At 42.8% G+C, this 14,208-nt stretch overlaps 2 long non-coding RNA genes across 2 annotated transcripts; one reads left to right on the top strand and one right to left on the bottom strand.

The window, feature by feature from the left end:
* Nucleotides 1-1,743: 1,743 nt before the first annotated feature.
* Nucleotides 1,744-3,975, bottom strand: LOC139563617 (uncharacterized). The gene is made up of 2 exons (XR_011672600.1): nucleotides 3,845-3,975; nucleotides 1,744-2,016 (listed from the first exon to the last, which is right to left on the bottom strand). It is a non-coding gene; the product is annotated as an uncharacterized lncRNA (long non-coding RNA).
* Nucleotides 3,339-11,923, top strand: LOC139563616 (uncharacterized). The gene is made up of 2 exons (XR_011672599.1): nucleotides 3,339-3,667; nucleotides 11,491-11,923. It is a non-coding gene; the product is annotated as an uncharacterized lncRNA (long non-coding RNA).
* Nucleotides 11,924-14,208: the final 2,285 nt, after the last annotated feature.

Here is a 14,208-nt window from a genome sequence, read left to right as displayed (position 1 = left end):
TCATTCTTAAATGGAAGAAGTTTGGAACCCCCAAGACTCTTCCTAGAGATGGCCGCCCAGCCAAATTGAGCAATCGAGGGAGAAGGGCCTTGGTCAGGGAGGTGACCAAGAACCTGATGGTCACTCTGACAGAGCTCCATAGTTCCTCTGTGGAGATGGGAGAACCTTCCAGAAGGACAACCATCTCTGCAGCCCTCCACCAATCAGGCTTTTATGGTTGAGTGGCCAGAAGGAAGCTACTCCTCAGTAAAAGGTACATGACAGTCTGCTTGGAGTTTGCCAAAAGAAACCTAAAGGACTCTCAGACCATGAGAAACAAGATTCTCTGGTCTGATGAAACCAAGATTGAACTCTGGCCTGAATGCCAACCGTCACGTCTGGAGGAAACCTGGCACCATCCCTACGGTGAAGCATGGTGGTGGCAGCATGCTGTGAGGATGTTTTTCAGTGGCAGGGACTGGGAGACTAGTCAGGATCGAGGAAAAGATGAACTGAGCAAAGTACAGAGAGATCCTTGATGAAAAACTGCTCCAGAGCGCTCAGGACCTCAGACTGGTGACCTCATCTTCCAACAAGACAATGACGCTAAGCACACAGCCAAGACAACGCAGCAGTGGCTTCGGGACAAGTCACTGAATGTCTTCGATGTCCTAGCCAGAGCCCGGACTTGAACCTGATCGAACATCTCTGGAGAGATCTGAAAATAGCGATGAGCAACGCTCCCCATCCAGTCTGACAGAGTTTGAGTGGATTTGCAGAGAAGAATAGGAGAAACTCCCCAAATACAGGTGTGCCAAGCTTGTAACGTCATACCCTAGGAGACTCGAGGCTCTAATCGCTGCCAAAGGTGCTTCAACAAAGTACTGAGTAAAGGGTCTGAATACTTATGTAAATGTGATATTTCAGTTTTTTTTTTAACAGTTTTGCTTTGTCATTTGTCACATTGTGTGTAGATTGATGAGGGAAAAACAACTATTGAATCCATTTTAGAATAAGGCTGTGATGTAACAAAATGTGAAAAAAGTCAAGGGGTCTGAATATTTTCCGAATGCACTGTACACCTGTCAGCAACGGATGTGGCTGAAATAGCCGAATCCACTAATTTGAAGGGGTGCCCACATACTTTTGTATATATAACGTACCTGTAATGTAATGGCTTTGTATTTCACTGCCTGCCATACTGAACAGTTACAGTAAATGGGTGCAGCAGGAGTGTTCTTTCTGAGCCAGCGGCTACATTTTTCTTGTGAAATCTCCTTTTGAATTCATGACAATTGACACTGAAAACATTGTAGCTTTATATTCCTCCCCAGCAGGAAGTCACAGTGCCAAAGAATGGAACCCAATGCCAAGCCTGTACAGTACACCCTCCTTCTAACCATATTGGTTTGACTGAGGTCACTATGAAGAGGTGAAGAGGATGGGCAAACCACACACATCCGTATCCTGTCCACTCCCCAACTCCAGTGTTTCTCTGTGTACAATGCTGCCCAGAACAACAAGCAACAAGTGACAGGGCCCATCTGATCTAGGATGTAATCTAGGCTTTATCCGATTAGTCACACCTACACTGGTTCAGTTGATTCTGGGAACCTTGCCCAGGGAACTATGGAAAGAAAAACTATGTTTTGCTCGATGTCCTCTGCTAACCTCATAATGTGAAGAATTTGGTTATTTGTATAATCAAAACAAGTTTTCTATCCCCTCCCAGTGGTAAAAAGTGGTACTGAGCTGAGAAATTAATAGCGTACTTTTCCCTTCTTTATTGTAGATATTCAATCAATATCTCCCCTCTGCAGAGGAAAATTCTGGGGAAGTACGGTGGTCAGTCAACACTCTCCACACTCCTACCCAGACTAATGCAATTTTAGTCATAATCTGATCAGTAAAGTGTCTGCCAGACTCCTGTCTTGCTGTCTGCAGGCTGCTAATGGGCCTCCTGACTGGGGTTGTGAGGATGAAGGGGAGGCTCTGTGACGAGACGGGACACGGGGGATTGACGTGACCTTCACAGACCTGAGAGAAGAAGAAGACAGGAGTTCAAGGAAGGAGATGAAGAGAGCACATACATAGGGAGGAGATCAGTCACATGCTGCTGCCTCAAAGCAAACGAGGGGTCTTCCGCAATTAGAGCTGTCAATGAATGAGATTATAGGAGATTATGAGTGTGGTGCCTTAAGATTCTACAGGAAAGGGAAAGGGAATGAGGGATACCTAGTCAGTTGTCCAACTGAATGAATTTATCTGAAATGTGTATTTCGCATTTAACCCAACCCCTCTGAATCAGAGAGGTGCGGGGGGGCTGCCTTAATCGACATCCACGTCTTCGGCGCCCAGGGAACAGCGGGTTAACTGCCTTGCTCAGGGGCAGAATGACAGATTTTTACCGGGATATGGAGAGGAGTGTGTACATTCATTCTATGTCGGGTGATATTGTATGTTCACAGTGGTAGCACTGATGATGATTTACTGAGCCAAAGCATGTAGTCAGCACTTTATCTAGGTGCAGACTTCTACTTTTACACATTGTCACAATGTTATCCATTTGTTATTCTTTTCTCTCTTTTGCAATATCTCCATCAGGTGGCACTGTGGTACCACATTGACCAAAGTCAATGTTTTTATCCACCACCATTCATTCAGTTCCCAAGTCAGACCACCCAACCTGGTCTCAGAGCATCTGGTATTATTCTGTACGAAAATCGACGACGTTTTGTAACTTATGTATTAATTTGTGGATGTCCATCACCCATTTCGTATGATATGTTATGAATTACAATTCGTATTATGTGTTACAAATTTCCAAAACGTACATTATGTTACGATTTGCTAAACATATGATATCTTACGATTTCTAGCTAGGTGGCTAGGTGGCTAACGTTAATTTGGCTAGGGCTTAGGATTAGGGGTTAGGGTTAAGTTTAGGAGTTAGGTTAAAGGGTTAGGGGAAGGGTTAGGTGATAGGGTTAAGGTTAGGGGAAGGGTTAGCTAACATGCTAAGTAGTTGAAGGGGTAGAAAGTAGTAAGTAGTTGAAAAGTTGCTAATTAGTTAAAATTCTAAAGCTGTCCGTGATGAGATTCAAACTTGCAACCTTTGGATATCTAGACATTCGCATTATACGCCTATCCAACCACCTTACTTTCGTTTTTACCTTAAGTAACCATCTGTCCTATTTAACCATACCAAACGTAACTTAACATACTAATTTGAAAGTTTAGAATTTACATTTACTATGTTCCGTCTAGTCTATGAGACCAGGCTGGACCACCAGGCACTCTGCATCCATGTCATCAGAGATCCAGTTCAGTCTGTCACAACACAGCAGCCATTCATCTCAGAGCTTCTCTGGGTAAATACTATACAGTCCTGGATTTTACTTCCTGTCTGCGATAGTGATAAAATGGAGTGCTGGACTGACCCGATTATAGGCTCTAACTTTCTTAATTTGAGGTTTTAATATACTACCTGCACAGCTAAATGGAAATTAAAGGAAATTAGGGAATAGAAGAGAAAAGGAGGGAACTGAAGAGAAGTGGAGGAGGTAGAGGAGAGAGTAGTAGAGGGGGGAAGGAGGTCTGTACTCCTGCAGGGAACCTGTTCAGCTTAATGTTTAATTAGCTAGTGGTCACAGAGCCAGGGCGACTAGATCCTCTTAGGAGACAAATGGTATGTGTTTCTCTGTGTCTGTTTCTTACGTGTGAATGCATGCGTGTATATGATTCTATGGCAGGTGCAAATCAGATACACCGTTGATTAGCTGCTCCTATACAGCCCTGGTGTTCAAGTCATTGAGTCCCTCCACCACACGGTCTCTGAGAAGGGGAAAGTGATAATGAATGTTACCTCTTCAGCGGTAGTTTGACACATCTTTTCAGATGATTCATTACTGCTGCTCCTCCTGTCTCTCAGAGGTGTTAAGATGATTTATCATATAGCAGTGAATGCAAATATCCGACCTGGGACAAATACATGGGTTGAATACTGTCAAATAGTTGAGTTGTGTTTGGTTTAGCTCGATCGGTACAATGGAACCATTGGAATAATTCCAAAAGTTCAAACTCCAAGCTCCAAAGCCATGTGTCTGAATGAGAAATGTGAAAGTATTTGATGTTCTTTCACAGATCCTGTCAGGTATCTCTCTAGTTAACTTGTTAATCCCAGTTTAGTACTCTGTGTGACCTATACAGGAAATGAAGGCTTAATGTAGGTTGTGTATTCAGTCAAATCCAATCATGTCCTAGTATATTTGCTCAACAACCCCTCAGTACATGTCTGCTCCTGCCTTTGAGGCATTGAGCCGTGCTTTGGATTAGATCAAAATATCACATTTTTAGATATAAATGATTATTACACACCATGTCATCAGTTGTTTCTTAGATTGAGGTTATGTATATGTCTTTGGTCTTCACTCCTCAGGGGTCCTGCTGTCTCAATGGCTATTCTCCCTCTTGGTCACGTGATCCTCTGGCTGGTACCTCTGGCCCTGCCTCCTGTACCACAGATTGAGTTACAGACCTGCTAAAGCGTCTGATCTATAATTCATCTACTCATGTCAGATATAACAGAGAAACAGGGTGGGGTGGGGTGACCTTACGCATGACTGCACTGGGGTCAGTAAGTGTTCACTCGACACACACATGCGTGTCCATGCACACATGCATAAGCACGCAGACAGGCACGTATGCACACACACAAAATGGTTACATAAGATCAGGGAGTGACTTTATCCTTGGCGGTGCACTTGTCACAGCTTTCTCACTCACATAGTCTAACCTGCCTTAAATACTTGCTTAACATAACATAATATGAATCTGTGCCTCCCTGTTGTATCTCATAGGCACCACAAGAGCTACCATGGCCATTCCATTGGATTAACAGCATGTAGCAGAAGTTGAGAATCCATCTGAAGTAAAGGGGGCCCACGCAGTGTTCAGACCCCGTGAGGCCTGAAATTAGCCATGAGTCTGTGCGTGAGACATCACTTTATACCACAGCATGTGGAGGAGGGGGACAGAGGGTTTCAGAATGACCCTGTCCATGCACACAAAGCCTAGGGGTATGTGAGGGTTATGAGAGCAATAGCCCTGCCTAAAAATAAAAGGGGCAAAATGACAGTGGAGGATTCCATTACAAAGAGCTCCTTTGGACAAATAGGAGGGCCAGCGCTTTGAAGAGCACTCACAAAAGACGACCACATCCCCCCCTCTCTGATTAGGTTCCCATTATTCACAGGCCACACGGTAGAGATGGCAGGAGGTGTTTGAAGTGCCTGTTCGACCCATCCCAGCAGTATGCTGCATGAAACACACACACACCATTCCTTAGGCAGATTCCTTAGGCAGAAACACAACATGACCAAAAGTATGTGGAAACCTGCTCGTCGAACATCTCATTCCAAAACCATGGGCATTAATTTGCTACTATAACAGCATCCACTCTTCTGGGAAGGCTTTCCACTAGATGTTGGAACATTGCTGCAGGGACTTGCTTCCATTCAGCCACTTAGTTCACTGGAACTAAGGGGCCTAGCCCGAACCATGAAAAACAGCACCAGACCAAACTTTACAGTTGGCACTATGCATTCGGGCAATTAGCGTTCTCCTGGCATCCGCCAAACCCAGATTTGTCCGTCAGACTGCCAGATGGTGAAGCGTTTCTACTGCTCCAGAGTCCAATGGCGGCAAGCTTTACACCACTCCAGCCAATGCTTAGCATTGTGCATGGAGATTTTAGGCTTGTGTGCGGCTTCTTGGCCATGCAAACCCATTTCATGAAGCTCCTGACAAATAGTTATTGTGTTGACGTTGCTTCCAGAGGCAGTTTGGAACTCAGTAGTGAGTGTTGCAACCGAGGACAGGCAATGTTTACGCGCTATGCGTTTCAGAACTCGGCATTCCAGCTCTGTGAGCTTGTGTGGCCTACCACTTCGTGGCTGAGCCATTGTTGCTCCTAGACGTTTCCACTTCACAATAACAGCACTTACCGTTGACCGGGCAGCTCTATCAGGGTAAAAATTTGACAAACTGACTTGTTGGAAAGGTGACATCCTATGATGGTGCCACGGTGAAAGTCACTGAGCTCCTCAGTTTGGCCATTCTACTGCCTATGTTTGTCTATGGAGATTGCATGGCTGTGAGCTCGATTTTATACTCCTGTCAGCAACGGGTGTGGCTGAAATAGCCGAATGCACTAATTTGAAAGGGTGTCCACATACTTTTGTAAATACAGTTGAAGTCGGAAGTTTACATACACCAAATACATTTAAACTCACAATTCCTGACATTTAATCCTTGTAAAAAATCCCTGTGTTAGGATCACCACTTTATTTTAAGAATGTGAAATATCAGAATAATGGTAGAGAGAATTATTTATTTCAGCTTTTATTTCTTTCATCACATTCCCAGTGGGTCAGAAGTTTACATACACTCAATTAGTATTTGGTATCATTGCCTTTAAATTGTTTAACTTGAGTCAAACGTGTCGGGTAGCCTTCCACAAGCTTCCCACAATAAGTTGGGTGAATTTTGGCCCATTCCTCCTGACAGAGCTAGTGTAACTGAGTCAGGTTTGTAGGCCTCCTTGCTTGCACACGCTTTTTCAGTTCTGCCCACATAGTTTCTATAGGATTGAGGTCAGGGCTTTGTGATGGCCACTCCAATAATTGGACTTTGTTGTCCTTAAGCCATTTTGCCACAACTTTGGAAGTATGCTTGGGGTCATTGTCCATTTGGAAGACCCGTTTGTGACCAAGCTTTAACTTCCTGACTGATGTCTTGAGATGTTGCTTCAATATATCCACATCATTTTCTTACCTCATGATGCCATCTATTTTGTGAAGTGTACCAGTCCCTCATGCAGCAAAGCACCCCCACAACATGATGCTGCCACCCCCATGCTTCACAGTTGGGATGGTGTTCTTCAGCTTGCAAGTCCCCCCCTTTTTCCTCCAAACATAACAATGGTCATTATGGCCAAACAGTTCTATTTTTCATCAGTTTCATCAGACCAGAGGACATTTCTCCAAAAAGTACTGTCTTTGTCCCCATGTGCAGTTGCAAACTGTAGTCTGTCTTTTTTATGGCGGTTTTGGAGCAGTGGCTTCTTCCTTGCTGAGTGGCCTTTCAGGTTATGTTGATATAGGACTCATTTTACTGTGGATATAGATACTTTTGTACCCGTTTCCTCCAGCATCTTCACAAGGTCCTTTGCTGTTGTTCTGGGATTGATTTGCACTTTTTGCACCAAAGTACGTTCATCTCTAGGAGACAGAACGCGTCTCCTTCCTGAGCAGTATGATAGCTGTGTGGTTCCATGGTGTTTATTCTTGCGTACTATTGTTTGTACAGATGAATGTGGTACCTTCAGGCATTTGGAAATTGTTTCTAAGGATGAACCAGACTTGTGGAGGTCTACACTTTTTTTCTGAGGTCTTGGCTGATTTCTTTTGATTTTCTTTTTAGTTTGAAGGTGGGCCTTGAAATACATCCACAGGTACACCTCCAATTGACTCAAATTATGTCAATTAGCCTATCAGAAGCTTCTAAAGCCATGACATAATTTTCTGGAATTTTCCAAGCTGTTTAAAGGCACAGTCAACTTAGTGTATGTAAACTTCTGACCTACTGGAATTGTGATGCAGTGAATTATAAGTTAAATAATCTGTCTGTAAACAATTGTTGGAAAAATTACTTGTGTCATGCACAAAGTAGATGTCCTAACCGACTTGCCAAAACTATAGTTTGTTAACAAGACATTTTTGGAGTGGTTGAAAAACGAGTTTTAATGACTCCAACCTAAGTTGGAGTCATTAAAACCGACCGACTTCAACTGTATATATAGTGTATGCACTACAATAACAAAATTATTGGCCTCAAAATTGGTGTTTGTGCGTGTGTGCGTACATGTGTATGAAGGACTGTGGAGTACTCCCTGTCTCATGTTAGTGTCCTGTCCAGGCATGTTGCTGTCCCATCTCTGTTTGTGTGTGTTGTCCTACAGATGGCCTCTGCAATTTGTATCTGTAAGGGTAATGACCGTGGTGCTGGACCTCCATATAGCTCATAGGTAGCAACTCCCCTCTGCCCCCGTCCCCCACCCTCCCACCTCTCATATCTGCATCCTGGGTGGGTACTGTAGCCAGGTCTTACACAGTGGCCTTGAAGAGAGTGGTCCCCCACTGACGGTGACTCATAATCTTTCCATCTTAACTATCTTTTTTAGATTTGAACAGTAATCCAATGAGTGTTTCAGCACCTCCAGTAAAGTCCCTGACTCCCTAGAGGATATAGGCTTCAGTGATATCATCCAGGGTGGGTGGCTGGGTGTTACCCAGAACAATGGTTATGTTGTGGTCCCTCCTGTGCTGCATCATGGCAGGTGCTTATCAGAGCCTCCAGCCCTCCAGACCACTCCTTTGCTCAGAACCAGCCTCAGGAGGAGAACCTACCCAGCCCAGCACCGGTCCCGGTTCGTTTCAACACCACATTGTTATGTCTGGCAGTGTTCTGTCAGATTGAGATCTGCAGTAGAAAGTGTCATTTCCTGAAGCCACTTCAGCCTCTACCACCACCTCCTAGTTCACAGTGTACATTTCCACCCCATCACTCAATGCAACACAAATGTCCCTGTATTAACAATGCTATTCCTGATGAGATCTCAGAACACGATAACACTGGGCCTTGCCTTTTTGACCTTCAGGCCTCAGAAAGTATTCCCATATCCTTTTAAGTGTTTGCTATACTGTACTGTTTGCTGGGAGGATACTGGGTGGCAGTGAGTTCATATGTCATCAGTAGAATTGACCTGTGTCTGGATACCCTCTCCCATTGTGGAGATATTTCTGGTTCATGTGACTAATGGATGTAATGTAGTCTAATTTAAAGGCTTGAGGGGTATCAAATCCTTCCACACAAAGACATTAAAGACATGCTTTTGGAGGGCAGGGGTTTCTGGTCCCCACTGCCCCCCATGGGACCCACAGTCATTACGCCCTCTATACCAAAGTCTGGGGTAAAACCTGACTGACTGATGTATGGAAGCTGTGCTGTGTCGTCTATACTGATATAACACAGTCGTCTGTTGTTCACCTGTCTATTACTTGTGGTTTTACTTAATTCTCTATACTCTGCAATTATTATAACGGCGATTCTGATCCAACCATAAATCCATACATTGTGCCCCTGGCCTGAGAGGATGGAAGTTCAACATGTAGCTAGATGCAGTATGCGAATGTTAACATGAAAGGAAGTTAGGCTAGCGAGCAAGTAGTTTAACCAGGTAGCCTAGGACAGCAAAGACTAAAAGCGTGCACTGTGTGACAGAGTCATAGACCGTTTAGGCAACATGAAAGAGGAGGATGGTATTGGTATTTCTCTACAAGTAGGGTAAGTCAACATGTTTTTTGTACTTGCACGCACGTGCACACACACACACACAGAAATCATGGACAGCCACATCATATTTAGCTTACGTTGATTGGACTAAATACTTTTTTGGTATCTTTCATGTCCCACTGTATTAGACTAAGCATAGGTGATTAGATGATGTTGAAGTTGAAATAGTGGAGGCAGATCCTGTTTTCTTTGTGACTTGCAGTAACTCTCCGTGGATCTAAATCAATAGTTGTTTAGTAGTCCGAACGTGTCGTAAACATTGCTTTACCATGCTGTAGGTCATGTAACTGTTTGCTACATGCAACATGTTAAGTGGACTTTACCAGACAGATGTTGCTCTCTGGTTTTGTAATGAAACAAATGTGTGGTTGAATTTATTCTGCCATTGTGTCTTCTTATTGTCTCTGCCTTAGTCCTATATATCACGGTGTCAAGGCATAACACGTTATAGAGCAAACACAATCATCACAAAACAGGTTGTAATATGGCTTTTTTTCCTGGATTAGCTTCCCCAGGGATTTTACCCACGCACCAATGCTGATCAGAACATCTCCAGTAATGTAGGATAGAGAGAAAGTGAAACAAGAAACTGTAATGTAAAATAAAGTATAGTATTAGTGCTTTGTAGTCAGGCCTAGCCATAAAATGCAAACAATCATTAATCAACATGCCCAGGATCAAGTTCGATATCTGACACATTCATTTTACAATGTAACTGTATACAGTAGAGTTTCATTGGATTACAGATAATGCCTACTATTCTGTATACTGTAGTTTGTGTCATTATTTTATTGCTTTATTATTCTGACTTTTACTGTTTTGTGTACCCCTGCTGTCAACAGCAACACACCCGCTGCATGTGCAATACGATATTTTCTCTGGAGGGTGACACCTGTTTTATTTTCCGTAGCAATTGTTTCCAGGGCCTCTCCCTATGGTTTTGACATTTTTGTGCCGAGGTAATGTTTCCTTGCTTTGATAGGGTAAATAGCTGCCTGTCCATTGTGCTCAATGTTAGCTCCACATGGAATCATAAGAGAGAAGACCGGACCTCGACAGGAGGAGGGGAATTCCGGGGAATTCCTGTAGCATTCCGATTGTCTTCCGAGTTTGACTATTAGTAATCATTGTAGGAAAAGCTCAGTGCCATGGAGTCAAGTGATTGTACTCCTCACCGCCATGTTTACATTACCAGTTGTAAAGCTTTTAATGCCTCTGTGTTTACTGTTCAGAGGAACAACTGATGTTCTATAGGAAGAGTCCCCAGACAAACACAATCTCAGATCCTTGGGAAACTTGTAAAAATAGTCCTGCAATTCATTTTCATATTCTTTCACTCTCAACAATTAACACTTTCCCTTTTTGCCTCTCCTGAAGAAAAGCCACAATGAAGAGCGAGGGGACCTGATGGATTGGGTTTCAGCACGTTGAGGAAAGAATCTCAGAAAAGTGCCAAAAAGTAGTGCTCCTCGTGATCTTATCGACAAAGAAAAAAAGACAAATAAACCGATGTGGGCTAAAATGCCTCTTATCTGTGTTTATAGTTAGAGAACTGAGAGAGCAGAGGGGAACAGCTAAGGAGCTCCAGGAGCTCTACAAGGTGTCGAAAGCATTCCACAGGGGTGCTGAGCCATTTTGACTCCAATGCTTCCCACAGTTGTGTCAAGTTGGCTGGATGTCCTTTGGGTGGTGGACCATTCTTGATACACTGTTGAGTGCGAAAAACCAAGCGTCGTTGTAGTTCTTGACACAAACTGGTGCGCCTAGCACCTACTACCATACCCCGTTCAAAGGCACTTAAATCTTGTCTTCCCCATTCACCCTCTGAATGGCACACATACACAATCCATGTCTCAATTGTCTCAAGGCTTAAAAAACCTTTAACCTGTCATCTCCCCTGCATCTCCAATGATTGAAGTGGATTTAACAAGTGACATCAATAAGCTATCATGGCTTTCACTTGGATTTACCTGGTCAGTCTATGTCATTGAAAGTAGAGGTGTTCTTAGTATTTTGTATACTAGTGTATATATATGTACAGTATCAGTCATCCCATCTGCTTTGCGCTTAGTAAGACTATCATATGTTTTTCAACAGGACAATGACCCAACACACCTCCAGGCTGTGTAAGGGCTATTTGACCAAGGAGGGTGATGGAGTGCTGCATCAGATGACCTCGCCTACAAAATCACCTGACCTCAACACAATTGAGATGGTTTGGGATGAGTTGGACCGCAGTGTGAAGGAAAAGCAGCCAACAAGTGCTCAGCATATGTGGGAACTCCTTCAAGACTGTTGAAAAAGCATTCCTCATGAAGCTGGTTGAGAGAATGCCAAGAGTGTGCAAAGCTGTCATCAAGGCAAAGGGTGACTACTTTGAAGGATCTCAAATATAAAATATATTTTGATTTGTTTAACACTTTTTTTGGTTACTACATGATTCCATATGTGTTATTTAATAGTTTTGATGTCTTCAGTATTATTATACAATGTGGAAAATAGTAAAAATAAAGAAAAACCCTTGAATGAGTAGGTGTGTCCAAACTTTTGACTCGTACTGTATATACAAAGCGCATTCGTAAAGTATTCAGACCCCTTGACTTTTTCCACATTTTGTTACGTTACAGCCTTATTTGAAAATGTATTCAATATTTTTTTCCCTCATCAATCTACACACAATAGCCCATAATGACAAAGCGAAAACAGGTTTTTAGAAGTTTTTGAAAATTAATTCAAAATAAAAACAGAAATACCTTATTTACGTAAGTATTCAAGCGTCACGTCTGGAGGAAACCAGGCACCGCTCATCACCTGGCCAATACCGTCTCTATGGTGAAGGATGGTGGTGGCAGCATCATGCTGTGGGGATGTTTTTCAGCGGCAGGGACTGGGAGACTAGTCAGGATCGAGGGAAAGATGAACGGAGCAAAGTACTGAGAGATCCTTGATGAAAACCTGCTTCAGAGCGCTCAGGATCTCAGACTGGGGGCGAAGGTTCACCTTCCAACAGGACAACAACCATAAGCAGACGGCCGAGACAACGCAGGAGTGGCTTCGGGACAAGTCTCTGAATGTCCTTGAGTGGCCCAGCCAGAGCCAGAACTTGAACCCGATCGAACATCTCTGGAGAGCTGAAAATAGCTGTGCAGCGACGCTCCCCATCCAACCTGAGAAAAGCTTGAGAGGATCTGCAGAGACGAATGGGAGAAACTCCCAAAATACAGGTGTGCCAAGCTTGCAGCGTCATACCCAAGACTTGAGGCTGTAATTGTTTCCTAAGGTGCTTATGTAAATGTGGTATTTCATTTTAAAATTTTTATAAATGAGCAAAAATGTCTAAAAACCTCTTTATGTCATTATTATTGTTATTATTGTGTGTAGATTGATGAGGGGAAAAAATGATTTAATACATTTTAGAATAAGGCTTTACCGTAACAAAATGTGGAAAATGTCATTTAGAACTACATTTATAATCATCATAGTCGAATTTCCATCCTTGCCTTAGATCTGTAAAGGTGCCTGGTTTTAGCCATTGTCTGTGGAGCCTTAGATCAACTTCCCTTTAACCGTTGTCTTCATATGACTGTTATGGGTTAATACTTCTTTAATTGGGCCTGTGTTACTTTCCACCACAGTAGTAATAGACATTTTGAAGTGTGTGTGTGTGTGTGTGTGTGTTTGTATGTGTGTGCGTACATGAGGTGTATTTGTGTGTGTGGTCATGGGGACTGCAGTGGGGGAGGCTGGGTATTTCAGAGCACATAATAAAAATGTCCCACTGCTTGTGGAGCCACAGTTCGGTTGTCTGGGTTGGGCAGCCACATTGGGCATTGTATTTGTGTCCTGTGTATCACTTCCTTAGTGAGATTGTGGATTGTTAGGGGAACAATGGTGTGTTTCGCCTTGAAAAGACACTTCAATCACTCACTATGCTATAAACCAGAAGTATACAGTTGTTCTGAGACAAAAAAGTACTTTTCCCACTGTTATCATTTGAATGCAGCTCATAAAAATATAAAAAATGAATCATAATGTATATATGTAATATATATAGATTTGGATGTTACCCAACAGTTAGTAGTCATAATTGTGACCTGTTTCAGGAAGCTAAGCCTATGTTGCATGTCACTACTTCACTGGAGAGGCATTTAAACTTTTTGTAATCGTTTTTTTTAATCAAAATGCGTTTTTTGGCAGAAATGCCTTCTGGAACATATGAACTTTAATGTGCCTTAATAAGAAATGTGCATTCCTTCTGTAAATACAAATAAAATTGTTAAATTACGAGCCTAGTTGGTTTAGCCATGTAAAAAGACAGGAATCTTCCCACTAGCCATGATTGGCTGAGATAATGGTTGGGCTGGACATGCCGGTAGATGAATTTGGATTGGTCTACCATGTAGCTTGCTTCTGTCTATAATGTGAGCTGCTCAGTATGCTTTGATAATCCTTTCAACTGTGGCCTTTTTGAAAGATATAACGTTAGCCATCAAAAACGACAAAAGTTTTTCTACCTTTTCTCAACAACATTGATGCTCTTAATTTAGCAGGAGCTATCGACAGATCAGTTGGAAAAGTTGTGATGGGCTACTTTCTGCACATGCCACGATAAGTGTGAACCGGAGTGATTTGACGCAATGCTGGCCAAACAAGATGTAGCTACAAACAAAACATGATGCGTTCATGCATGTGTACAGGTAAGAGTCTAGCTACATTCTCAGATATTGTACGCTTTACATTTTTGTCAGAAAGTGGTTTTCATTGCAAGTTAGAGCGTACTGTTCGCTAGCTAGAGAACATTAGCTTGCTGGCTCG

The sequence above is a fragment of the Salvelinus alpinus genome, chromosome 34 (genome assembly GCF_045679555.1).
Source record: "Salvelinus alpinus chromosome 34, SLU_Salpinus.1, whole genome shotgun sequence".
NCBI classification, from domain to species: Eukaryota; Metazoa; Chordata; class Actinopteri; order Salmoniformes; family Salmonidae; genus Salvelinus; species Salvelinus alpinus.
The sequence above is the reverse complement of the archived record's forward strand: the minus strand, read 5'-3'. Positions and strand labels throughout refer to the sequence as shown.